General features: G+C 48.1%; 1 long non-coding RNA gene across 2 annotated transcripts in view; it reads left to right on the top strand.

Annotated features, from left to right (window-relative positions):
- The window catches only part of LOC132646767 (uncharacterized), a 127,987-nt gene extending 105,215 nt beyond the window's left edge, over positions 1–22,772 (top strand). Inside the window, exons 1-3 of one of the 2 annotated variants that reach the window (XR_009585012.1) lie at positions 4,547–4,665; positions 20,019–20,180; positions 22,704–22,772. This is a non-coding gene — a long non-coding RNA (uncharacterized LOC132646767). Of the gene's footprint in view, positions 1–4,546; positions 4,666–20,018; positions 20,181–22,703 lie in introns of those variants that run through there. The other variant, XR_009585011.1, reaches the window with a different exon arrangement.
- The last annotated feature ends 3,361 nt before the right edge of the window (positions 22,773–26,133 follow it).

Below are 26,133 nucleotides of genomic sequence, written 5' to 3'. Positions count from 1 at the left end.
TTCCAACGTGTGACCAAAATGAATTTGGGACATTTATGTTCAAGCTGGCTCAACTTAGCCGAGAAGTATCTGGGTAAAAATGAGAGTAGAAAATGATTGAACATGGCTTTCTCCATGACTCCAGCATGTCTATCAGGCACGTAAACAGAATGTGTCACGTCCATAATAAGACATATAATTCACATTGCACTTGAGAGTTTCCAACGTGCCTTTTCACACACATTCTCTCATCCATGTGTATATTATCTCCCTCTGGGCAAAAACAGCCCTTTTCTTTCTTTGTACACATCTGCAAAGGATCACGGGCTGCAGAGTGGGCCAGAGTAACCAGACCTACCTCACACACTCTCTCCTGTTTCCAGTTGCCCTCGACATCCAAGCAACCCTGTTTTCACCCCTCACTCTGCTCTGTTAAAATGCTTACTTAGCGTTTTGTCTGATCTGCTTTTAAAAGAGATTTATTTTGTTTTAATATTGTAGCAATTCTTTATATCCATTATAGTCCAGTCATATTCCCCCTTCTCACAGACAGTGTAAACTTAGCGTACTTTATCATACCAGTGTTCCCGGGGCCTCTAAGCCCCATCAGGATAAGGATTTTTGTATCCTTTACTCATTGTTTTGTCAAGAATATTGCATACAACAGATGCTCAACAAACAGTTTCAGAATGAATAAGTGAATTTTTTGTAGCTAAGTCAAATCTTCTCAAGTGACTTTCAGTAGCTGTAGAGATGATGCCTCCTGCCTTCTTGCCCTCTTGCCCCGTGCACTTAGAGTAGTGTGGAAGGGCTCGGATATTAGGATGTGCCATATTTTCTACCATCAGTCTCGGCAGGAGCCCGAACACCCGCGCTGTGCCGTCAGCCACAGCTGCCCTAAGGCTGAAGGTGTGTTCACCCTTAAAGCCCTCTTCAACATCATTCAGTCTTTAAAATGTGCATGTGTTCAGCACAGCCTGAACATCCGTAATTTCAAGATCTGAGATCCAAGCTGCTACAAAGTCTGAAACTTTGTGTGCTGACCTGATGCCAGGGGTGGATTTTCCACCCCTCACCTCACGTGACACATTGTTGTCAAAGTGTTGGTACGGTATAAGATGCTGCATGAAACCGCCTTCAGGGGATGTGCACAGCAGCACACAAACACAAAAACAATTTCATGCTCAGACTTGAATCCTGTTCTCCCACATCTCATTCCATATATTCAAACACAACCAAATCCAAAACCATCCGAGGCCTGCAGCACTTCTGGTCGTCAGTATGGCGGGTAAAAGATACTCACTTAGCACATATGTGTGTATACACTCACATATTTTTGCTGTAAAATAATTTTTATAATTTGCTGCTTTAATTATTATACCAATTATCATTTTGCTTTCACGGTCTCTGTTTTGGCAGTTTACAGCCAATTTTTATTTTATTTTTACTTTTCATCTCAAGCATTCTCCTGGCCTTTGACAAGTCCACAGCCCCTAGGCACTGTGCCTACAGCTCCTGATGCATCAAAAAGCGTTGCCTGTGGGTACTTCCAGGACCAGAGTGACCTACAGGGAACAAGAAGGCGCATTAAACCGAAGCTCAGCATCCCTGAGAAGCTGTTCTCCCTAGCTTGCCTCTGTGTTCCCGGGCCTTCCCGGCTGCCCTGCCCCATCTGCCGGGCTGCCGGCTAGCGCGGGGAGAGGGTGCGCGCGCAGTTTTATGGGCTCTCTAGCTGTCTCCCAAGTGCGAGCGTCTAATTAGGCTTGACACTACCGAGGCGTTTCCCTGACATTTATGTCACTGTCTCTCAATCTTTAGCAGCCTTCGGTCTTGTGGGAAGCACAACAAACAACATAAAATTCCCCATTAGAGGGGGCCCTCGGAAACCGTGCTCCTGTTTATTAGGCGCGCTAAAAAGGGGAGGCCGAAGGGTGGGGCCGGGCGTGCGGATTCCCGGCTTGGAGGAAGAAATAAAATGGCTCATTTAAATTCTTAAGAAGTGCATAGGAGACAGAAGACGGCGTGAGGACCTCGGAGAAGAAAGGCCGTCAGTGGAACAAACTAATCGCATGGTAATCAAAGGGGAGTGATTCGCTGCCTACTGAGAAGTACTTCAGAAGTTCCAGCCCGAGACCGGAGACCCTACGGAACGGCAGCCTTCATCAATTATAGATTTTTTAAAAATTGCACCAAGGAACGTGCCATAACACGCGGAATGGATTTATAGACAGAAGACGCCTGAAGAAGCTGTATGCAGCCGTGAAACCGAGGGGGCTGCCAAGCAAGGGGAGGCTGTTTGGGGCAGAAAGTTCAAGCCCCGCCAAGCCCTAACCCCTCCTGACCACGCCCCCTCCCGCAGGGCCGGGCTCAGAGGGCAGGCCTTATTCCTACCTGGATTTGGAATTTTGACTTATCCAGGACCTTAGTGAGGGGCAGCTGCGGAAATATCTTGCTGCAGCGTGGACCCGCGTCTTGCAGACTGTAGTCTTAGCTTTCGCCTTGAGCGCAGGAAGGCTTGGAGAAGCTGGGAGACTGCAGAGGCTCAGTGCCCCACAGTCAGGGAGGCTAACGGGGTAGCGTGGGGGCTTCCCATCATCCAGAGTTCTTCTCCCTTCCACCCTCAGCGTCTTGTACAGTTTGCCCACTCAGCCTTAGCCAGTGGGGAACTGGGGCTTTGTGGGGACAGCAGCCCAGGCTCGGAAGAGCTGGCCGGGGGGGAGGGGGGGCTGTCTGTCATGGGGGTAGGGAAATCTGCCTTCCGGCCTCCTACATCTGAAAAGCAGCTCTGCCCTCCTCCAGTGCCCACAACAGTTCTGAAGCCTCTCGTCCTTTGCGGGTAGAGAGGTGAAAACTGGTGAAGGCCTCGGAAGGGACTACCCAGGGATACCTGTCTTTGCAAAGTGATTTGAGAAGTCATGACAAGCTAGAAGGATTAAGGACCAGGTGCTCTTTCTAGCTGTGTATTGTAGGGGACAGCTCCTTAGGAATTTAGATACTCTGACACATTCCTCTGAGTTGTGATGAAACGTTCAAGCGAGGTCGGCACAAAGGAACTATTTAGTCATGTCTGCCAGGGCTGCATTGGTTAATGACCCTGGCCATAAATGACATCTGTGGAGACTGGGGTGGGGAGGGGGCAGGCTTGTCTGTTCTTCCCTTTCTGACCTCCCAGAAGAAAATGGGTGGAGAAGGAGCAAGGGCTCTGTGATACTCTTAACCACCAGAACCTTCCAGAAAACTGTTGAAGCCCTGTCCTTGGTGCCAGGTCCATCCTCATAAGTGAGGACGCAGGCAAGATCTTGGTCCCTGGGACATCAGGCAGTCCCGTGACACGGGGGAGTCGGAGCAGCTCCTGTACTGAGGCCCACTGCTCTGTAGGACATGGATTCCAGGTCTGGTTACAGAACCATCGTACCTAACCTGGGCTTGCCACTGGCCTCTTGCAGACGCCGCATAAAATAGCTGCCACACGAGGTCAGGCTTCAGACACGTTGAAAGTAAATCAGCTGCCATGCAGGGTGGTCATTTGGAGGTCAGGGTGTCTGGGTTGGCTCCCATCAGTCTGTCAGGCCAGGCCTTGGAATCACATCCATCCACTGGGCTGTTAGCTCTAGAGGGAGGGAGGCATCTGAGAGTTTCAGTGGGATGTGCTTAGCCATGAGCCCAGGAGAGGAGGCAGCTGGGATGGGAATCTAGCTGTCTGGACAGGTCTAAAAGGGTACAGGGCTGGCCAGCCCACTTGGGCCCCTGAGTTTATGGAGATTTGTGTGTTTTGAACTTGAATGCAATCTTATTCTTAAAGAACATGTGATTCCCATGTGATAAAACCTTTACTTTATGGTGCTTTTTAGTCCCTTTGGGGCTGAAAGTTTAGAATAATACCCAGCATAAATCTGCCCCAACTTTAGCTAAGTTCATGGATTGGTAGGAAATGCTGGGGCCACCAGGAAGTTGAGTGGGCTGAAGCCCTGCTCTTGGACCAACTTTCTCTGCTGTTCCTGGGAAAAACGACCAGCTGGGGTCAGGTTTTCCATTTCCTGTGCCCCTCTCCTCCTCTCCGTTCCCTCTGGTGAGGGAGAGCTGGTGCATGAAGAGGCAGAGATTATTGACCCTGTGCCCCAAGATGGGACTGCAACAGGCCGGGGAGCATCTGAGAGAAGGTGACGCTCAGGGAAGGGAGCCAGCCAGGAGCCAGGGCAGGCCAGGCCTCATCAATTACGGCTTGGAGGGAGCAGGGAGAGGAGGTGGAAGGTGCAGGGAAGAGACTCTAGTGGTGGTTCCAGAGGCCTCTGCGGGGGACAAAGCCGCAGATGGGGAAAGTGACATTTCACACTGTTTTCTCAGTGGCTTGTCTGCCTCCGAGGACTCCCAGAACCACTGTTTCCTTCCTGGTGATGGGCTCCACCTGAAATCCCTTCCAGACATGGAGCACCCGGCTCTGGGCTCACAAATGGCTGCATGGCTTAAAAAGCAAAGTTGGGAAACTGCCGGTGTAGCCTAACAATGGGGCTTTGTGCTCTCCTGACCCTGCCTGCCAGAGGGCCTTTTGTTCTGGCAGTTCCTGGCACTAGACGGCAGGAGGCCACAGCTCTGCTTCTTTCTTAAAGGCAGAAGTACTTTCAGCTGGCATTTGTTCCTTCCATCGCCTCACTCCTAAAGCCCGCCCCTCTGGGGCCACCTGACGCGGTAGGGCAGTCTCTTCCTCCCTTGTCTGTTTGTGAGGCAGGGTGGGAGACTCTTGACCGAAGGAGGCTGTCTGGGCGAGCGCAACACTAGCTGTCAGCTTGGGATGAGGTTAGAGAAAGGTCACACTGGTCCCAGGTGAGCAGGGGTCATGCCGGTGACCAGACTACGCTGGAGGCTCAGACAGCGTACAGGAGCCAGAGCTGTTGGCTTCCCCTGTGGGAAAGGAGCCCCAAGTGCTGAAGGGAATAAGCTGTGCTCTGGCCAGGTGGCAAAGGACATCTTAGATGTCCCATGCTGGCCTTGAACTCCTCATGTTGTGTCATCAGAGGACAGCCCAACCACCACCGCGGTGCGTTTTGATGTGCACCTCACGGAAGCCAGGCTCACAGGCATGCACAGCCGCACCCGGTCTAAGCGGTGCTGGGTAACTTCGAGTTTCATGCACGGAACACGTTAAAGTGGGACTAGGTAAACAGTAAGCACTCAGTCATGGCTAGTTTTGGCTGTCAGCAAAAAGTCAGTTAATCTCCAGGGTAAACGGACCCTTCCTGCTCCCGGCCATTGAGAGTCCCTGTGACCAGTCCTTATTTCTGAGAGGCTTTTCTGCTCGCTAGGACCCACGGTGCTCTGGTACTTTGTCGCCTAAGCAATTCTTTAAGTAAAATCTCTGCCTTATTGTTTGCAGTTCATTCTCTTGGGTGTCACTGTGGTGGATCTTTAAATTTTTAAATTATCTATCTGTCTATCTATCCATCTATCTATCTATCTATCTATCTATCTATCTAGGTAGAAGCATCTTGCAAGGAGCTGTGCTCTCTTTCATCTGTGTGGGTCCTGGACTCAGCCAGGCTTGGTAGCAAATGCCTTAACCCACCAAGCCATCCTATTAGCTCAGCAGGGTAAACCTTATTAAATAGTTTTCTTGTTGTTGACAAATTTCACTTTCTGCTTTGTTTTCTAAGGGACAAACTCTTTGAGTGACTATAATTTGAGGAAGAGCTCTTGATGTAGAATAATGTCCTGAAAATTTCATGCTTTTAATAAATTGTATTTTAAATTTTTAATTTATTATTATATGCGTATTTTACTTGCATTTATGTCTGCATACCACATGTGGGCTGGTGCCTAACTAATTCAGAAGAGGGTGTTGGGTCCCCTGGACCTAGAATTACAGATGGTTGTGAGGTACCGTGTCAGTGCTAAGAACCAAACTGCTGAATCATGACTCTAGCCTCTAAATTAAAAAATTTAAACAGCAGTACTTTACCAGAGCAGGTGTATATAAAACTATTGTAACTGAAGCAGTATAGTACTGGCCCAAGGAAAAGATTAAAAAAAAAATAATCAGTGGAGCAAGATGTAAAGTCAAGAAGCACAGTGAGATAAGCACAGGACATCCTCTCACTGGAAAGATGTCATGGGAAGTCGGTGAGGAGCTGCTATATTATTATTTGGTAAATAGTGTTACTTTGTCTATCAAGTCATTTAGAAAATTTAATAACTCTGGATTTCAAAGCATCAGAATAAAAAGTAAACCATAAAGTATAACTACACTAAAGTGTAAATAATATTTTCAGGAGAACAGACATTTTAAGCATGACACAAAACTATGCCCACTATAGGAGAAACTGATTAGTAGTATAAAATCTAGAATTTCCATATTCTAGATATAAATATACTAATATATAAACATAGATATAAATATGCTAATAAAAACAGGCAAAGCACATGATTAGATATTTCAAAGAGAAAGCATGCAAATAGACAAGACACAAGAAAATTATCTTGAAGCTTTAAAAAAAGAGTTGTTTTGATGTAATGTTTGTATGCAGTACCTGTGGAGGCCAGAAGAGGGTGTCAGATCCCCTCGAATTGGAGTTACAGGTGGTTCTGAGCCACCATGTGGTGCTGGGAATTGCATCGGGATCCTCTGAAGAGCAGCCAGTGCCGTGACTTGCTGAGCCATTGATGTAGCTGCTCGTGTGCCTGGCCACGCCCCTTCTCTTTTTTCTATCTAAGGGCATCCTGCACGGTGTGCTCCCTGCATCCCCTGCCGTCTTCCTGTAGACTTCTGTCTGCTCCTACAAGATGCCGGGCTAGACCATCAGGGCTGGCTGAGTTCAAAGACAGCATTTTCTTCTGGAAGGGCTTCCTCTGCGTCAGAATGCTATGGCTGTCAACTCACTTCATGCTAATCGGAGCCCATATCTTGCCTTGAAGAATGGAGCTGCTACTACTTGCCTGAAAGCAAGGTGTTAGCACTTTCGTCACTTAGAACCTGTAGCCCTGACTTCTGTCCTTGAGAAGTGCCCTGTGCAGAGTGAAGCTTGTGGCCTCTTGTTGTCTCTAAGTTCCCTCCACAGCTCAGCAATAACCAGTGAAGAATGACTCTTCACTTCTGGTGGAGACACTGAAAACGCAGTCCCCTCTGACCCTGCCAGGGCAATGGGAATGCTCTGTAAGGTCCCCAGGGCCCAGGCTGTGGAATTAACTCATCCTGACTTTCCTCTGGAAGTCTTCAAAGGGGCGGGAAGGAGTCTGGAACATGAATAAGTAACACTTGAGTTTTGTACCAGCTCTGTGATGGGGAAACTAAAGCATTTTCACGAGCCTTCCAATGGTCGTGACTTTCTGAGACTTGTAGTGCACCCTAATAATAAGAATAACTCAAGAGGTCCCACCTTAGCCTTCCAACAGCCCGCTGTCACCAGAAGCTTGCCAGAATAATTCCTGGAGGCCTTTGTATAGTCCTGTGGGAGGAAGGACCCAGAGTGGTTTCCTGACCTGCAGGGAGGTGAGCGGGGATACTTTTCTCCTCTTGCTCCAGAATCATTTTTTTTTCTTCACTCCCCTTTCTCCCTCAGAACCTCTAATAGCTTTACTAATACCACAGGAAAGACAGTCTTCCAAAGAGCTGCCCCTGGCAGTGGGAGCTTCCAAAGGGATAGAAAGGGGCATCAGTGAGATAAGTAGTGGGAGAAGGAGGCTTATGCTTAGCAGAGCCTGTTGCAGAAGGCACTGGGGTGCAGTCATCTCTCGCCCCAGAAGCTTTGTGCTCTAGAGTTTCCTTGTCGCTGTTGTAAGAGAGCCAGGCATGGGGATGTGGGGGAGGTCAGGAGGCTGAGGTGTGGAGACCCATCTTTGACCATCCAACCTGTGGACTGCTGCCTGGGGGTGGCTTACTTTCATCTCCCAGTATAATAACGGAGGAGTTTATTTGCTTGAAAACACCTGCTTTCTTATGGACGGTGTTAAGGCGGGGCTGACACAGAGCGCTGCTGTAGGCTGGTGTCCACCTGAGGAGGGCAGCCGAACTGCTGTTTGGTGCTTTCGATAGTGAACAAGGTGTTTGGTCCTCCCTGGAGAGATACAGGCGATGCTCTCTGGTAGTGCCTGGGCACTGTGAGGAAGAGAAGGTGTGAGAATAATTGTGGAGGGATGTTGGGGAGAGAAAGCCAGATGAACATTCATCTGGGCACGTGTGGTACCATGCAGAGGGCACCCTTATTTAAAAAGAGAAAGTCCCAGGGAATGGCTTGCCATCAGCCCAGAGCTATTGTTTTCCCACACTCATGATTCTCTCCTGAAGATGAGCTGTACCAAAGTGGACAAAATTGGTATTTGTTTTTCTTTAGGGTTGACAAAGTGTAAAAACTCAACAAACTAGGCGTTCAAATAAGACTTTGCTTCTAGGACAATACTCGGACAGCCTTTGAAAGTGAGATAAGGCCAGGTCTAAAGCAGCGACTCTCTAGACAGAAGACAGCCCGGGAGCCCTCCAGCACGTCTCCCCTTGTCCTCCGCCTCTCACCTTGAAGGGCAGAGACTTGGGAGTCCAGCCTAGTGCTCATCAGTCATAAAGATTTAATTGCACACCTTACTTGACCAGGACTGTGACGTGAGGCCCCTTTTCCTCCCCTCCCCACCCTCCTTCCGTTAGTGCCCACCCCTCAGAGGATGGCCAGTTTTGAATTAACAGTAATAGCTGCACTTTTCGTTTAGGAAGAACCTCCCTGAAATTTTCAGGACCACTAATTTGTGGTTACTACAGTGGTAGAATGAACTTGGCGCTCTGGCCTTTACACTGGTGATGCAGTAAAAGTTTAAAGCGAAGACCGCCTCAGAGCCCAAAGAAGAAAGGAGATTGAAACCTAAAGGTTATCCTGAAATGCACTTTACTGTTATCTATGAGAACAAATGAGTTAAAAAAATTTCAAATACCAGAATACCCTACAGGGAGGACATATAACTATTAAAGGGCTGTTATAGCTGCAATAAATGTAGGAACAATAAAAATAAATTGATGAAGTAAATGTCAGCGCTGTTCCCCTGAGCTGCCCCCACACCTTTGCCCAAAAGTAGAACATCTCCAATTACAGAGGGTGGAAGCAGCCTTCAATGACAATATGACAAGGACAGAACACAGAACGCTGGCACAGAGAACACAATTATGCACAGCCTTGAAAAATTGTATCATAGCACAATGCATGGGAGAAATCAATTAATGATGCAGGGCTTCCATGGCTGTCTAATAATCCCAGAATGAAAAGGAAGAGGGGGAAAAAACCACCTTGTACACCCAGTGCATCAAAAAGGTGACCCTTAAGTGAAAGTCTACATAATACCAGAGGTCAGTCCTCCGAGTTTACAGCGTCTGAGATACTCCTCCCTTTTTTCTTCTCAGTTTTTCCCCTTAAAAAACAATCTAACAGTCTTAAGGAGGCATTTAAGTAAAAGTCACTTCTCTGGTTAAATAGCCTTGCAGAAGAGTTCTTTAGTGGAAAGGGCAGGGATGAGCAAAGCTTGTCGTGAGCCCACCAGCTGAAAGAGAAAAGGCAAAAGTTAGGCATAAACACGGTGGAAGGTAGAAGGTGATTTATCTCGCGCAATTTACAACAGGTGCTAAACATTACGAAAACCAGAGCTATTAAGCAATCAAATTAAGCTATAATTATAACTGAAGAAAACTGTACAGGAATTCTAATTAATTCCAATCTGAACATGTCCAAGAGGAATGCTCCGGCAACCCCACTTCTGAGTAAAACAAAACAAAAATAACCCTTGGATAATGCTTCAGATTGCATGGGAAATTAAGAAATGCTTCTCGGCTAGAATAGTCTTGGGTTCCTTATTAAATGGTGAGAGAAATTCCCCCATGAGGCTGGGGTACTTGTCTTTTCAGGCACACACTGCAAAAATCTTGTGGTTATGGGGGTTGGCCTAACTCGGTCAGGGTTTCAGGAATAAGGGGAGCAGGGACCCCACAGCTTCTGCAGGTCTCCCAAAGTTCTGAGAGCTGACCCACTGTCCCAGCCTTTGAGGTTTTGTCACAGGGCGTGGGAGGCCTTTAAAGGTTGGTAATTATTCCCTTTTATTAGTATTTATTTATTTGCCTTTTAAGTGTCTTCGGGACAAGTTCCATTGTCTTGCGTGCCACCCCTTTTTTGTTCTAGCTTGCCATGCTCCTTCCTAACTGTGCACTCAGCTTCTCTCCTGCCCAGGATTCCAAGGTGGCAGGCTGCCAGGGCAGAGTCGTCTATCAGATGTGCCCAGAGCATGCCAGGTGTGTCTGATTAAGCCCTGTATGCCATGAGACAAGTGGGATATTTAGATATTGAAATACAATTTTCAACCGGAAGAGCAGACCATTTGATTGAACCCATGGCTAATTTTGTAAGAGTCAGAACAGAGGAAACAAAACCAGGAGCACCAGGAGCTAACATTTGTCACCAGCCTGCTGTAGACCAAATAACGTGCTGAATTCTTCACCTGGATCCTCTCGGTTCTCACGATCACTCTGAAGTGGGCAAAGACTCAGAATGTTCATGTGAAGGAGAGGTGGGAGGAGTAGCCACTGTTAAATTTGGTCTGAAACAAAGCCCTCTCTCTTCCAGTTCACACAGCGCTCTTACATTTCTAAATAAATCAGGGCACATTCTCTCAGCTTTTCCTTTCTTTGGGTAAGGTGGTGGGGTACGGGGTGAGTTTCCTGGAGGAGTTTGCTCTCCTGGCCTGTGGGACAGGTGGGTTTCTCTCGTAGCACGGTTTGCCTTCCATTTTGAATATTCTCAACACATTTTTAGCTTTAGCTTACCTTGACCATCATTTGTGTTATGATAATGGCTCCTGGGGACAAAATATGGGAAGAAACACAGCTGACTTCCTTGCACTTTTCCTGGCCAGCGTTTGTGTTCTCCTGAGCTCTTCTCTGCGCTGACCACTGGTTGCCCTGCTAAGGCTGTGCCACTTTCCTGCTGTGGTCTGGCTCTGTTGGGGCTGTCTTCTAGGCTGCAAGCATTCAGCCCTTGATGGGAACTGGGAAAAATTGGCAAGATTTGTCCGTGGAGGTTTACAGGAAAGGATTTCTGTAATAGTATATGAACAAATTTTATGGACAGAGGAAGAAATTCACCAAGGTCTCTTTGCTGGCGTGGAGGTCTGGAATCAGGCAGAGGGCGAGGGCTCCTTTGCGGGCTGTCCTCCTATCTAGGCAGCCCATATTCATGATGCTGTTCTTTGGGAGCTCTGTCCTCCTGCTTGCCAGGGTGCCTGAGAAGCCTTATGTGGAGGGATGAGCACAGACATGCTTCACACAGGGAGACTCACACTGGCATCTGTTTGGGTAACAGGTGCAAAGGACAGGCAGCCTGCCGACTCATGAAGGGTAGTTCAGGAAGCCATGAGCTGAGCCCAGGATTTAACTCCCCATAGAGAATGCATGATGCTATTGTTATGATTGGGGGATAGGAAAATGCTTGGGCAAATGCTAAAGTATCTGTCCATTTGGAAAGGTAAATAGGGGACCTTGACATTTACTTGTTCCTGGTCATCTCACGTGTGTCCTTTGGTTCCCACAGCCACACAGTAAGGTTGAGACAGTTACCACCCCCAAACTAAGGGGGAGGAAATTGTACCTAGGAAAAGTTAGGGTCTTGTTCAAGCTCTCCCAGTTGGTAAAGGGCACTGCGGGCATCTTAAGTCAGGCAGCCGCAGAAGCCACTCCTTAGCAGCAAGCTGGGTCCTTTCCTAGCCCAACATGTAGGCGGAGTCCCAAGGCAGAGGATGAAGAGTAAGGTAGGGGCTGTGGCTCCACACTGGAGAGGCAGATGGAGAGGCTTCATGGACAAGGAGGAGGTGTACCCGACGAACCTGGTCTTCATAGGCAGATGTGATTGCGGAGTGGCGGTGATGGGCAGGACAGGCATTTGTGTTCCTCACAAATTATGTGAGCAGAGGTCAAATGCCAGCTGTGATTCGGTTAAGCCAGCTGGGGTGTGGAAGGACCCATAGGGCTTTTGTCTTCAGTCCCCTTGCATCTTCCCCTTTTCCAAGATTCTGCCAGGGCTTAGCTGGTGCACGCCTCCAGGCTGGTGCAGGCTCAGCTCTCTCTGCCCCTCTTCACCACTCTAGAGTGACCTTGGCCCTCAAGGCTTTCCTGTGCTTTCTCCCTTTAAGGGGAGCAGGCACCCTGGGAATCCCTAGGCAACTCTGGCTGTCCACCGTGTGATGTGAGACGTAATCAGTGCTTTCTGAACTTTGAAAGACACGGCAGAGGTCCACAGTGGCCTGTTGCCCTGACAAGCTGGGCTTGGCAAGTCTGGCCTTATGGACATTTTCCCAGCCTGTTCTTTTGCCTCTCTGAAGTCTTGTCTGCCCCCACTGGGAGCTTTTGGCAAGAGGAAGGCCTTGGCACTTCTAATGCCTGCTTCTGTCCTTTGAAATCCTCCCCAGCTTCTCATGAGTAATGGGTACCCCTCCCACGTGTGGGTTTGAGGCTAATTTTGATCCTGTGTAGTGAGACTTCCTTTTAATTTGGTCTACAGGGTGATCCAAGGGCAGCTTCAGGGGTGCTGACTAGAGCTTGGAATTGAAAAAAATTAGAATGGCATTCACGCCTTGGGACTGGAATGTGGTGATCATATGCTAGGTCTTTAAGGTCCAATGGTGTAGTTTCAAGTCCCAGGCCCCTCTTTCCTAAAAGTGTGAACCAGGAGAAGCCGGTTATTGTTCTCTTCTTCTATGAAAGGCAGACTACCAGTTGCACATGGACATTGCAAGGACCAAAAAGCGGTTAGCATATATTGAGCATCTGTGTGCATGAGTTGCTAGTCTACAGATGCTCAATAAAGGCTAGCCTCTTTTGGGTACCATCAGTTTTCAGGAATCCTGTTCCCATATCTTATTTCCTTGATGGGGAGTCTGAAGTCCATCCAGGTTTTTTACAAGTGTAGGGTCACTGACCTCATAGGAGAACAAAGCCTTGCTTTGGTACTAAAAACACAAGCCAGGGCCCTTTCTAGGTAGCCAAGATGTCAGGTTCAGACCTAGTTCAGTGTATCACATGCAGAGCATACCATGCATCAAAACATCCTAGCATGCTTGTTAAAAGCAGACCCCAGGATCCCGGTGTGAGCCACGTCTTTGAGTCAAGACTTGCTCTTGAGCTCTGAAGTTTGAGAACTGGCTTAGTACATGGGTGATTCAGTCTAAAAGAGGCAACAGAATCTCCACCAGCCCAAGTTTACATCTTTCTTTTGTTCCTGCACGGTGGCCCAGCAGTCTGTCCTCAGGGAGCTAAGCTCTAGTCAACATCCATAAGAAGTGAACGTCAGCAGGGATCAAGTGCCTGTGAGAAGAGATGCTGAGGTGGTTGATGACACTGGCATTCGGGGAGGCCTGAGATACAAGACTAGGCTAGACTTCAGGAGAGGGAGGTCCCCAAATCCTGGGGATCGTGAGTAGACAGGAAGCAGGACCAGCCTACCTGGGCCACCCTGGACTTCTGGCGGCAGGTGCTCCTGGGAGCAGTGAAGGACTTTGGGTATGTCTCACAGAGCACTAACTCAGCCACGCCTTCTTCCAGCACTGACAGGTTCTGGCTTTTTCATGAAGAAACAGGCTGCCTACTCCTCCCAGCACGGCAAAGATGCCACTGATTTGGTTTCATCTGTACACTTCTTTTCTTTTGGAGGTGTCTATGGGATGGAAGCTCACCCCTTGATATTCTTCGTTTCCACAGCCCTACAAGAGCATCTAGGGCCAGCATGGCTGTGGTATGGCACAGGAAAGATGGGAGCAGTAGGCAGGGTGTCAGGACACTGGGAAACAGCCAGGCACGGGGAGGTGTGGGGTGATGGTGCCCACGTTCCCTCCCACCCTCCTCGTATCTGCCGATCAGCAGGGCTGGGGTGGTCTGACCTTGGCAGACGTGGAGAAGGCTGTGCCCTGCCTGGCTCCTGTCTCTGGAGGTTACATAGATTTATCTCTACTGCTTTACATCCTTTCTGGAATGTGGCAGAGTATAAATTGGAAATAAATAAAAATAGATTTATCAGCACTTTCTGAGTTTCTGTAACATCTGAGGGTGGCAGTGGATGTTCCTCTCTGTATCCTCAAAGTCAGGGTCAAGGTGTGCGCGAAGACAAAGACTAAGGCTGTCATCCTAGCCCCTCCCCCGGAGCAGAGGCTCCAGCCAGGCATCTCTACAAGAGAGACTCAGCATAGACACATCCCCCAGGGCGGCTTGGGTCATTTTTTTTTTTTTTTTTTTTTGTGCTATACGCATTACATGCATCAACTCTTCCAGGTGGGCGCCAAGTAAGGAAAGCAAATCCTATACTACCTACGAAGGACTCATGTTGAACAGTAGATTAGGACCTGGCCTGTCCCTTGGTATCCTATTAAAAACCCAGGCCACAGAACCAGCTGCCTTCTTGCCTTGCAGAAAAGTAGGCCTCTGAGTGGCTGCTGTCAATTGGCAGAGAGCCAGCCGGTATACATGGCTTTGTTTCATTCCTTTAGAGGTTGCTGGGGGCAGCATGGCTGTGCTGGGAGGACTGGAACCCTTGAAGGGCAGGGCTCAAAGTACACACTGAATTGCCCTGCCCAGGCCTCAGTACTTTAGTCTTGCATATTCGGCACCTTGGGCTTCCAAGCCAAGTGTCGCCATTGTTGGCAGTTTTGTTGTAAACCAATCCCCATTATTCATCATGTCAAACAGAGCAGCAACAGAGATGATTTTTTTTCTGGCAGGAGACAGTCCCCACTATGTGTTCTTGAAGGGTGGTGATTGCGTGCCGGCTGCCTCACTATAATCCCGTGGCCCACACGAAGCCGGAGCGCTCCGTGTGTGTCTGTTCTTTTATCCCAGGAAGGCCCTGATGCATGCAGTTGTTTTCTGTGTTGATCTCTGTCTTACATGGGCAGGCTCCATCCTTCCAGGCACAGGCTGTGTCGTGCTTAATATTGGTGGTCAACTTGGCCAGTCAGAGGGACACCTAGAAAACTGGTAAGAAAAGTGCACTTCGGACTATGTCGGCAAGGGTGTCCTCGCGCAAGATCGCCTTGCGGCTCAGTGGACTTGTGTGGGGCTGTCAGCCCTGCCTCGGTGTGGGCCATGCCGTCCAACAGACGGGACCCAGATGGGAGGGAGAGGGCGGAAGGAACACTGTGGCACTGGGAGTGGGTTCGCTTTTCACTGCTGACCCTTGAGCCTTTGGTTGTGTCCTTGAACGAGCAGCTCCTGGGCATTTCAAGCCTTCGGTCTCTGACGGGAGCTGCCTCCTTAATCCCTCTTGGTCTGGTGTTTCTAGCTTCCGGATTGGTTCCGGAGCAATCTGCAGGCAGCCACAGTGGGACCGTTCGGCCTGCCGACCGTTCGTTTTGCCTCCACTGGCTCTGTTCTTCTGGGGAACCCTAACGAGTACCTGTACCTGCCACTTTCTTCCCTGCCCTTGACCAAGTCACCAATGCTCCACTCCTGCTCACCCCACAGCCCCAGAATTTCCAATTACCCTTTGTCTTCCTCTCTGCCTGTCCAATAGTCGCGGTAACAGTATAAGCCATAGGTAGTCTCAGGGATGACAGACATTACGTCACTAAGGGATGTCAGTGGGCTAGTGTTGAAACAAAGTGGAAAATGTGGATGCTATGCCTAGCTAGGGATGAAGGCATGAACCCTGGCCCATGGCCATTTCTTGAGATGGATTTTAAGCGTGGTCACAGAATTATGTCTCCCCAACACTGGCCAGTGAAACTCTTCAATCAAAGCGGATCTCTTTCATCCTTGGCAGACAGAGCATTAGAGGTGATGAGCTGGGCCTCCCTGCTTCTCTTCACACACCTGGAACCTTTCCTTTGAAGTCGGAAAATTGACTAGCCCTCCTACCTCATGTTTTCATCCTCACTGTGCATTGTTCTGGTCTGAGGGCCATGCATCCTTCTCAGTTACTTTCACAAGTAAGAACATAACCAGTTTCTTGGGTGTGATGACATTCTTGCTGGGTAACTGATGTGGGAAGGAGACCTGTGTCTGGTAGGATGTTCAGCAGCAGCTGGGCCTCTGCTTACTACATGGGAACAGAGACATCCTCCCCTCCCCAAACAATGGCAGTTAAAAATGTCTCCAGCCTTTGCCAAATGTGACCTTGGGAAGCAAATTCTCTCTATTTCCTTCTTTTCTTTTCTTTTCTTTTCTTTTCTTTTCTTTTCTTTTCTTTTCTCTTCTCTTCTCTTCTCTTCTCTTCTCTTCTCTTCTCTTCTTTTCTTTTCTTTTTAAACAATTACTGTAGCATCATGATCACTAATTTTATTTGAGGTCAGGGGAGAACGAGAACAAAGATCTTCAATGTTCTTGAATTTCTCTTCTTCGCTCTTAACAACTTGGCTATTTATGATTATTTTGCTTGGTTCTCTGAAGTGAGCGTGTTGTACGAATAAGGCACCACTGGTTGTTCCTGAATAGAACCATACTTTACTACCAGGAGACGGCCGTGCAGCAGAATTTCTTTGCATAAAGTAGCAAACAAACTGAACACAAATGATATATGATTCATATAATCGGGGTTGAGTTGAAGATGTGCAGGGTGAAAGACTGCCCTATACGCTGTCCTCCTTCTACTGGCTGAAGAAGATGCACACAGAATTAATACAAAGTGAGGTCATGGTGGAACAGGGTGGGAGAGAGCTGCCGGGTCACCGACAGGGGAAGCAGGCCTGTGTCTGGTGGGATGACATTGGTCCAGCATCAGCTCAGACCGCACATGGGCACATTTCATGTATGACTACAGTTCACACACGGGCACAGTAAACATCCACCACGGATGGTGTTGGAGGTCAGATGAAGGCACTTATCTTCAACTTTCTATTCTGAAATGAGTTTAGACTTACAGAAGTTCTGAAAATCGTGCAGGGTTCCCTGGTGCCCATCAGCAGATTCCTCTAAGGTCGCATGTTAGATAATAGACAGTGCAAGCGCAGAAACCCACAAATTGACACAAACTCAGCATGAAACCTGTTTGAATTTCACACTAGCCCACAAACAAACCTTTCTGGTTTCGGGTCTAATCTGGGATCCCACTTTGCATGTACTTGTCACAGCTTCTTTGTCTTGAGAAATCAGGGACAATTTTTCAGTTTGTTATTCATGACTTTGACACTTCCGTGAAGAAGTGGCCAATTATCATATAAAAATATCCCCTGATTTGGATCTGTCCAATGTTTTATTATAATTAGATTGTTGTTCTGCATTTTTTTTTTTTTTTTTTTCAAAACTCACACAGAAGAAAAATTCTTGGGGAGTCTGGTTGAGAGGTGTTTGTGTCAAGATGTCTTCCTACCCATGATGCTTTCCTTGATCACTTGGTTAAGACAGTGACTACCAGGTTAGTTATTATTTTTCCTTTTGTAACTAATAGCCATCTTGTAGGGAGATATTTTGAGACTACTCAAATACTGTAGCAGTCAGTTCAGCATTCTTATCTGTCATGACTGCTAGTCTGTAATTTTGTATAATGATTTTTTTTTCTACTTCTGTCTTTTCTTTCACGTTTATTAATTGGAATTGGACTATAAAAACTAGATGTCCCTGTTCTCCCTTTCATTTGTCACTTATTTCAGCATGTTCTCATGTGAATTTTGATGAGCCCGTGGGTTACCTGATTTCACTGTTGCGGTTCTTAGTTCTCAGCCTTGTCTGCGGTCTGGGTCACAGCCGCAGCCACCTGGCTGGGACCCTCGCCTTGATGCCATAGACCGCGCCTGTCCTGAGGGTGCAGTGTGTCACCATCTTCCAGTCAGTCCCTTTCACTCATAGTTCTTTTTGAACTATGGCTATATAAAGGCAGTTAACACCTGTGGGATAGGTAGCTGAGTGGATCCGTCCTACCCTAAGTAGCAGCGGCAGCAGCAGCAGCAGCAGCAGCAGCAGCAGCAGCAGCAGCAGCCGCAGCCCCAGCCCCAGCCCCAGCCCCAGCCCCAAGATACAGGGAAAGCAAGGATGAACAAAAGTGTTAGGCAGCTTCTCCAGGATCGCTGAGCTCTTCGCTGTTGAGCTCATACTCTTGGCCACTAGACTTCCACTTGCTAATTGAACACTGATGGTCTGACCTTGGCTACTCCTCCACTCACATTTCCCATCAGACCCAATGTTTACTGCATTCTCCACAAACAGTAGTTGTAACAGAAGAAGGAATTCTCAGTCAGAGTTGCTCAGGGTCCAGATGACATTTTGGCTGCCGTGGTGTTAGGGACATGAGTAGCAGCAGAAGGAGCAGTTTTCTGAGTATTATGTTTGCATAAACAGTGGTCAATTTTCCCATGATATTACATGAATCTAGTAGTTGAGTGTACATCATTCAGCTGAAACTGTGGGTCTCTCCTCTCCTTCGTGAATGTGCTAATGCATGTGTGTGCATGTGTGCGTGTGTGTATGTGTGTCTGTATGTGTTTATGTATGCATGCATGCATGTGTGTGTATATATATAGAAGCCTAAGGACAATTTGAGATATCAGGTCCCAGGTATCATCCACCTTTATTTTGAGACAAAATTCCTTTCTGGCCTGGAGCTCACCAAGTAAGCTTGGCTGGTAAGCTCTAGGGCTAGATCTGCCTCCACTGAGCTGAGCATTGAGAGTACAAGGCCACGCACCATATTCTACTTTTGCTGGGTGAGTTCAGAACAGAGTTCTGTTCTGAACTCACCCAGCAAAAGATGGGTGTTCTAGGGACCTAAGAGCAGGCAGTTATCTGCCGTCCCACTAGACGGAGACAGAATGCAGAGTCTCTTGAAGCCGACCCAAGTACTAGAGAAGACTTGAGCAATACACCCTGATTCTCCACCATAAGTGTTGGCTGTATTCTAAGCCAAATCTATAATGTTTAAGCACTTTTTAAATATCCATGACAAGGTCCCAGTGAACCCCATGTCCATCAGCGTCTTCCAGAACTGACCCATCCTCCCCAGAGTCCCAGTTTTTTTCCAGGGATATCCTTGAAGAAAGCCTGTAGCAGAAAATTTTCCTGCCCTCCTTATCAAACAGGAGGGTTCCATTTGATTGTTTATATATGGATGATGTAGTATTTAAATCTGCTATGGGACCAGGCAGTAGGAAAGTGTTCGAGGACATTCTTGTTGATAAATATCATGTGGAAATGGAGTTTTGCTGGTCTAAGCCAACTCCTAAAAAATGGGACCCTTATTCTCCTTTCAATGAGACCAGCTACATGACAGCTAGCCTGGGGAGCTGATGTACTGGTGAGAAATTTAAGCCATGGGTCTGTCTCAGAGCACAGGCTCATCAGACGTGACTGTAGGGTGTTGAAGACCCTACAGCTTTGTGCCTGATGGATGGCAGCGTGGGGCAGAGCAGGAGGGGCCAGCAGAGGCGCTGCTGGGGGCGGGTATTGATTTTATATGAGGCTTCCCTTGGCATGTACTGGGATGGCCTCAGGATAGGAGACACTCTGGAGGGCTGGTAATTGCATCATTTTGAGTCCAGTCAGGAAAACAGGGCCAGGGAGATATTTTACTTAGCAGGGAGGCTGTATGGGGGATTGGCTCCAGAGGTAAGAAAGACCCCAGGAGCAATGGGAAGAAAGTGGGGAACTGTGAAGGAGCAGGAGGAGGAAGAGGCCGTAACCTCAGTTAAGGAAGCATGACTCTCCCTGCACTCAGCCTGTGCCGGAGCCTGGCCTGATGCTGGGGCTGCCGAGAAGACTCTACATTGTAGGTGCTCCTAGAAGGCTAGAGCAGGGAAATTGCTCCATCCCACCACAGCCATGACAAGTGCCGGAGTGGACTGTGATGTCCGAGCAAAGAGCTTTTTTCTCTCTGTCGCCAAGGCTCTGGCTCCAGGGCTTCCCTTTGCAGGCTCTAAGCAAAGCTGCTTAGGCATCTGTGAAGCGCCATTTGCAGACCCCTGCCCAGGGAAGGGGGCAGGCTAGGCAGACCTGCATGGAACTTGACGCAGTGGTTGCAGAAATGGAACAGAAAGAGAAGCTGGGGGAGAATTGGAAACTTCGGTCAAGGAGGGAGACCTATTCAAGACTTAAGCTCCATCAATTTTGCCTGTAGATGTTCTGCTGAAGACAGGAGGGAAACATGGGAGGCGTCAGCACACCAAGACAGCTATGTCCTCTTCCAAGCAAGCACAAGAGCCTCTGTGGCCCGTGCATGAACATATCTGGTGACCACATGCTTGCTACCATGGTGGTATGGCTGGTTCATCTGTTCATGGTAAGTGCTTTGTTGAGCTGATGCTTGTTAGGGACTCTCTGCCTACCTGTTCTTGTTCTGTACTTCATAGGCTGTTTCCTTTGTAGCCTCTTCTTGGCTTTGGAAAAACTGCTGCGTGGACAAGGTGGGAAGTGGCTTTTGTATTAGTCAGGGGCAGTTTACTCATGAATGACAGGACATGCCACTCCCAGCTCAAAAAAACCCAACTCTAACCAACACAAAATAACAAAAGCAAGCAAACAAACAACAGTAGCAACAAAAAAACCACAACCTGAATAAAGTTTAGGGTTTATTTAGGGGATTCAGTATGGGAACAGTAGGAGACTCTAACCCATCAAATTGCCCAGGGTCTAGTCTCCATAGTTCTACCTGTCCATCTTGACATCCTCCTGCCCCCAGAGGGGCTCCAGCTGTCACATCTGAGCAGCAAGATGGGTAGAATCAGTGTGAATGGGTTTTCATTTAAGGAGAAGACAACTAGAAGTTGCCATTTGAAACTTTTACTTTCATTTGATTGGTGAATATTTGGTCTCATGACCAAAATCTAGCTGCAAAGGAGTCTGGGGAATGAATCCTTGATTTGGACAGCTAAACGCTTAGGCAAATCTTCCATGGCTGAGGAAAACAGTCAGCAGATTCTAGCATACAGCCAATCACTTTAGCAGTAACACGGGCCAACCAACATGCTAGGCCAGGGGGGCTCACACTTAATGCCGTGTGAATCGGGGAGGTTTTGAATGTAATCACAGTGAACTCGTAAATTCCACAGGAGCTCGAGGCTTTGGATTTTCACAAGGTTCCCAGTTCATTCCAACACTACAGACCCATGGGCTAAAAAAACACAACAATCCCAGTATTAGGAACTCGGTGTTGAATAGGATGGGCTGTGTCTTACTTGAGCCTTACAAGTAGGGTTTAACCTTGGTTCATTGTAAACCTGTCTTTGAAGGGGCCGTAAAATTCGAAGCCTGACTGTCAGATGCCCTCTGTGGATGTATGCTAACTAGCTTTGGTGAGGCTCTTGTCCTTCTCTAAAAAGAACACTGGTCAGAAAAGTGAGCTAGCTGTTCAACCACTATGCGTCACCCTCAGACTCCAGAAAACAGGCAGTGTGGGTCTCCTGAGAGCAAGGCAGCATTTGTGGCATGTGACACAGAGGGTCCACGGGACACAGAGAACAACAGCTTCTGCTGGGACAGGGCCGTGCAGCACGCCCTTCCTCCTGTGCTCGGCAGGACAAGGACCTGAAAGAAACAAGGCTACCTCTATGGGCCTGCCCAGCTCCCATCTGTTGGGGGAGAGAAAGGACACGGAACAGAGGCAGGAATTCAGGCAATTAATCCTTTATTTAAAGAATAATAAACAGCCAGATTTTATACACTGAAAGAGGGAACAAGGTAAAAGGGGTTAAAAACTAAAAAGCAAGGACGGCAGACACCAATTAACACAATGCTAATTGACAATTTCCCCAAGCTTCCATGGAACATGCCAGGCCGATTTCCCCAATTGCTAATTAAATCAAACCACACACACAATACTAATTTCCCTAACTTAGGGAACTCAATAGACAAATAAAATGAGAAACTAACTTAAACATTTTGTCAAAGTGTGGAGAGAGGGATGGATGCAGTCTTAGCATGAATAAACTTTGGTTTTGTCTGCATCTGTGAAAGATCTGGCATGTTTAATAAAATGCTAAAATGTCCTAATGTCTCTGTTCTATCATGATTGCTAAGTGTCCTTTCCTAGTCTCAGAATCACACACAGCGGCCCTCTCCAGCCTCCTTTCTCTCCCTCTGGCGAAGGGTGTCCAGAGCATCCTGGAAGGGATGTGCAACCTGCACCATTTAAAAATTATAAAATATCTACTTAATTACAATTAAAAACAAAGGAATAGCTTTTCTTTAAAATAGTCCCCAAGGTTCTCTGAGCTGGAATCTGGCTTGGGGAAACAGAGAAGGCAATCGCTTAATCACCCAAGTGTACTCGCCTCAGCAATCTATCCTCCCCCTGTTCCCAGCATGCAAGCTGGCTGGGCGCTGATCTGTCTCGGGGGTCCCATCACTCCTCCTCCAGCCCTGGCTACAGCTTTGAAATGTCCCCCCTCACCTCTGTGCTCTACCCAGAGCCCACCAAAAGCAGCCCTGTTGGATTGTGCCATCAGAGGGAAGACAGGTTTTTCGGGTCATCTGTCTAATTCACTCATTTCACTATTGAGGACACTCACACCATGAGACACCAGTGTGGCTCAGATCTGACAGCTGGCCTGAGGTCCCATGGTCCCATGTTTTTATTCTCTTTCTTTCTTTCTTTCTTTCTTTCTTTCTTTCTTTCTTTCTTTCTTTCTTTCTTTCTTTCTTTCTTTCTTTCTTTCTGCAAGAAATGTGATTATTTTAATAATCAGGGGTACTAGCACAGTGTCTGCTATACCGGCCAGGCTTTCATGAGCGCTCTTCCAAGTTGACTTGATCGATCCTCACAGTGATCCTGAGAGCCTCAACTCATTATTTCTCCACTCTACAGATAAGGGAACCCAGACACTGACATGTTCAGTATTGTAGCTGAGGTCCTATCCCTAAGTACCAGACCAAGATTTGGCTTCAAGAAGAATTTCTTCAGGTCTTCACTGTATTCAAGTGCTTCACTGTAGACTGCAAGATACTGGCGGATGTAGGCCCAAGTAGGAAGTGAGAAGCAGGCAATGCCTTCAGCACTCAGGTGCAGCCGCTAGTCCAGTCTCGGATGTTTCTGACGTGGTTTGTTCTTCTCACATTGAAAAACAGGAGCAAACACGACCACATGCTCGATCCTGCAGTTTACCTGACTCTGCTGTTTTTCTCCTACGGGCACATCAGGAACAGCTTCTGGTGCTCGCTTGCCTCCAGCGTGGTCTTCACTGGCTGAAATGCTCCTTGCCGAATGGGTGTGGCACCGTTTGTTTAACCTATGACTGCTCCTGACACTTGGGTCGTTTTCTTCTTTCTCTTCCATAGGCTGTTTTGTCTAACTTCTTTATAGAGCGATCTGCACCCATCTGTTAGGTCTTCACAGGGCACTGCCTTCACTCCAGAACACGGAGAGGTGAAGGGAAGAAGAGGTGGGTAGAGGCACTCAAAATGCGGAGCCAGGAAGCAGAAGCCTCTGCTAGCGATGGAGGAGACAGACGGTCTCTCCAATGAAATTCTTCACCACGTGCCCATCCTTGCGCAGGCCAACTTCTGAGGGGTGGCCTGGGGCTTGTTACTAAGACCAGGCCAGAGCCTCCGAACCCTTCGAGGGGCAGCTTAGTGATTAGCATGAGACAAGTTGTATGTGCCTTAGAATTAAACTTAGGGGCTGGAGAGATGACATGTAAGTTAACACTTACGTGATGCTCTTTCTGGGGGACCTGGATTCGAATTCCTAAACCTACATATTGGTTCACAATCATTTGCATCTCTGGTTCCAGGAGGTCTGACCTCTTCTTCTGGCCTCTGTAGGAACCGCACACAAGTGGTTCACAGACAGACGTTCAGTCAAGACACCTGAAACACATGAGAATCAGTGTTAGTCTCATTTTAGGGTACTGGCTGCCACGTGGGGCGTGTTGGCATGCACAGTGCCTGTTCACCTGGTTCTGTATGCATCTCCCTCCATCCATAGAGGCCACAGAGCACCTCTACAGCCTGGGCTACAGGCCCGGGGGCAGCCGTGCACCACGCCAGAGTTGGACTGGAAAGCATTTCTGGCCTCACTACCTGACTGGCATATTCAATACATCTGTCAAGAGGGAGGTAGCTTATCTGTCCTTGTCCCTTCCTGGGACAAAAGCAGACCTGTCACCATCAGATCAGGGTAACGTTAGAGCTGCCCGGAAGGACAGCAGAAAGTCCTCCTCATTCACTGTGATTTATCATAATCACTGACCCCTCCCCCAGGATGAAATGGGAATGAAATAGCAATGTGATAGGTTAATGTTGATAATTAAAGAGAGTTTAAGACCAGTGTGAGACTGAACTGTGTGTGTGGGTGGTTGGAATGGTTGTTTGATGTGAAAGTCAATGATTGAATTATTCAGAGAGAGTGATTTCCAAATGATAATTTTACACTTTACATAACTGATTCTGATTTATTATAGTGGCACCCAGTGGAGCTGGCTTAGTTCTAAGGGGCTGTCAAGCTTTCCCAGCTCTGGGCTAAGCCCCCCCCACCTCCCCTCCAAGGGAAGAACTGCTTCTGTCCAATGATGCTCTTATCTCTCTTGTGTGAATTCCCTCCCCCCCATTCCTGGGAGAGTGCACGACTTTGTGATGTATAACCTGGCAGGTGTGTGTTTGTGTGTGTGTGTACATGTACACTGGCCTGCGTCTGTGTGGACAGTAGATATTCCAGATTGCTTGAAAGCTTTGCTCTCCCACCATTTAGTGAGAGATAGGGCCACAGTGGGAATAGGACCCTGAAGGCCATTGGAACGAAGGTGGCAAAGTAGTGGCATTGGTCCCTTCATAATTGAAAAGTCCAAGTGTCGAGTCCAAGTTAGGGTTGGCCCAGGAGTAGGAATGTAAAATTGTATGCATCTGCCAGGAAACATATTTGAAAACTTAGTCAACAATAGTGGCTGCAGCTTTTCACTGGAGTCTTTCTTGGTGGCTGAGCCAGAGGCCACAATGAGTGCCCGGGGGTGACTTAGCAGGACACAGACCTCCTACTCCTTTTCCGGAACAATCTAGAATGCAACTGCCCTGTTTGGGACAGCTGGCTACCTGTCCTGATGTGTCTCCCGCTTCCTCTGGGTCAGTTGGAATACAGGGTCATGCACTGTTGTGGACAGATGGGGTGGCTGGGAACACTGACCATCCGACTGAGCTTTTCTGCACAATACGCACGGAAACGAACACCGGCGAGGTGACGCCAGTGAGGCGCTCACCTACAGCAAGCACTGTTTTTAGGACTTCCACAGACACCGTTCATGCTCTCCACAGGCCTTAGGAGTGGCTTGTTTTCGGCTTCATTTTCCACTGCAGGAACTGGAGCGCACCCAGCCACCCTCAGGCCTCAGCACAGCCCCTCGCTCAGCTCTGGCCTAGCACGCATTGGCTGCTGAGCTTCATGCTCACCGCACATCTGCAGCTTTCCGATCAATGGAACCCAGGCAGGCAGGAATAGGAAGGGCTTATCCAAGGATTCCGCAAAAAACTGGGGGACAGTTCTGAGGAGTGTGGAAGAAAGGACAAGAAGGCAGGACATTTTGTGGGAAAGGGGCAGGGTGGTGGGAAGAGATCCCGGAAGCACTCTACACCCTGTCTGGCAAGATTTCTGTGATGATTTGACCTCAGAGTTCACCTGAGCACCCTGCCCGCTGAACCCTCCCTGCCTCTCGGCTGTGTCTGATTCCGCCAGCAGTGTTAATGGCGCCTTCCCTTTGTGAAACCCAGGAGTTCCCAGACCTGTGCTACAGATCAAACCGGGGTCAGTTACTGCTTGGAAAATCCAGCGCTGCCCCAGAAGTTGAGTGAGTGACACGTATTTAATTGCTTGTAATCAAAATGTTACCTTATAGGAAAACTAGGGAATAGTTGTATAAATTATTAGCATGAAACACGAAGCTTCTAGGAACCTGTATTTTGTTTTGTTTTTTCTTCCCTCATAGATATTCTGGGCCAGGACCCCAGACCTCTGTGATTTGCAAACTCTTCTTTGCTCTTTGGGAAGACAGACAAAGAAGACTGGCTGCCTGTGTCCCCAGCCTTACTGCACCACAACTCTTTTCTTATGTGATCAAGGGGACCCTCCATGCAGAGGAATTCCACTATGGACATTACTGTAATAAACTTGGGGGTGGATGCCTTGCAATGTGGATGAGACCCCTGAGTGCTTCAGGGAGAAACAAGGCATACGACAAAATAAAGGCAAAAACTAGAAGACAACTAAGCAAGGTTAAAGGCAGCCAGCTGGCAGAGTGTATTTGCACAAA

The sequence above is a fragment of the Meriones unguiculatus genome, chromosome 12 (assembly GCF_030254825.1).
Source record: "Meriones unguiculatus strain TT.TT164.6M chromosome 12, Bangor_MerUng_6.1, whole genome shotgun sequence".
Taxonomy (NCBI): domain Eukaryota; kingdom Metazoa; phylum Chordata; class Mammalia; order Rodentia; family Muridae; genus Meriones; species Meriones unguiculatus.
Note: the sequence above shows the minus strand (reverse complement) of the source record. Positions and strands in the feature narration are given on the sequence as shown.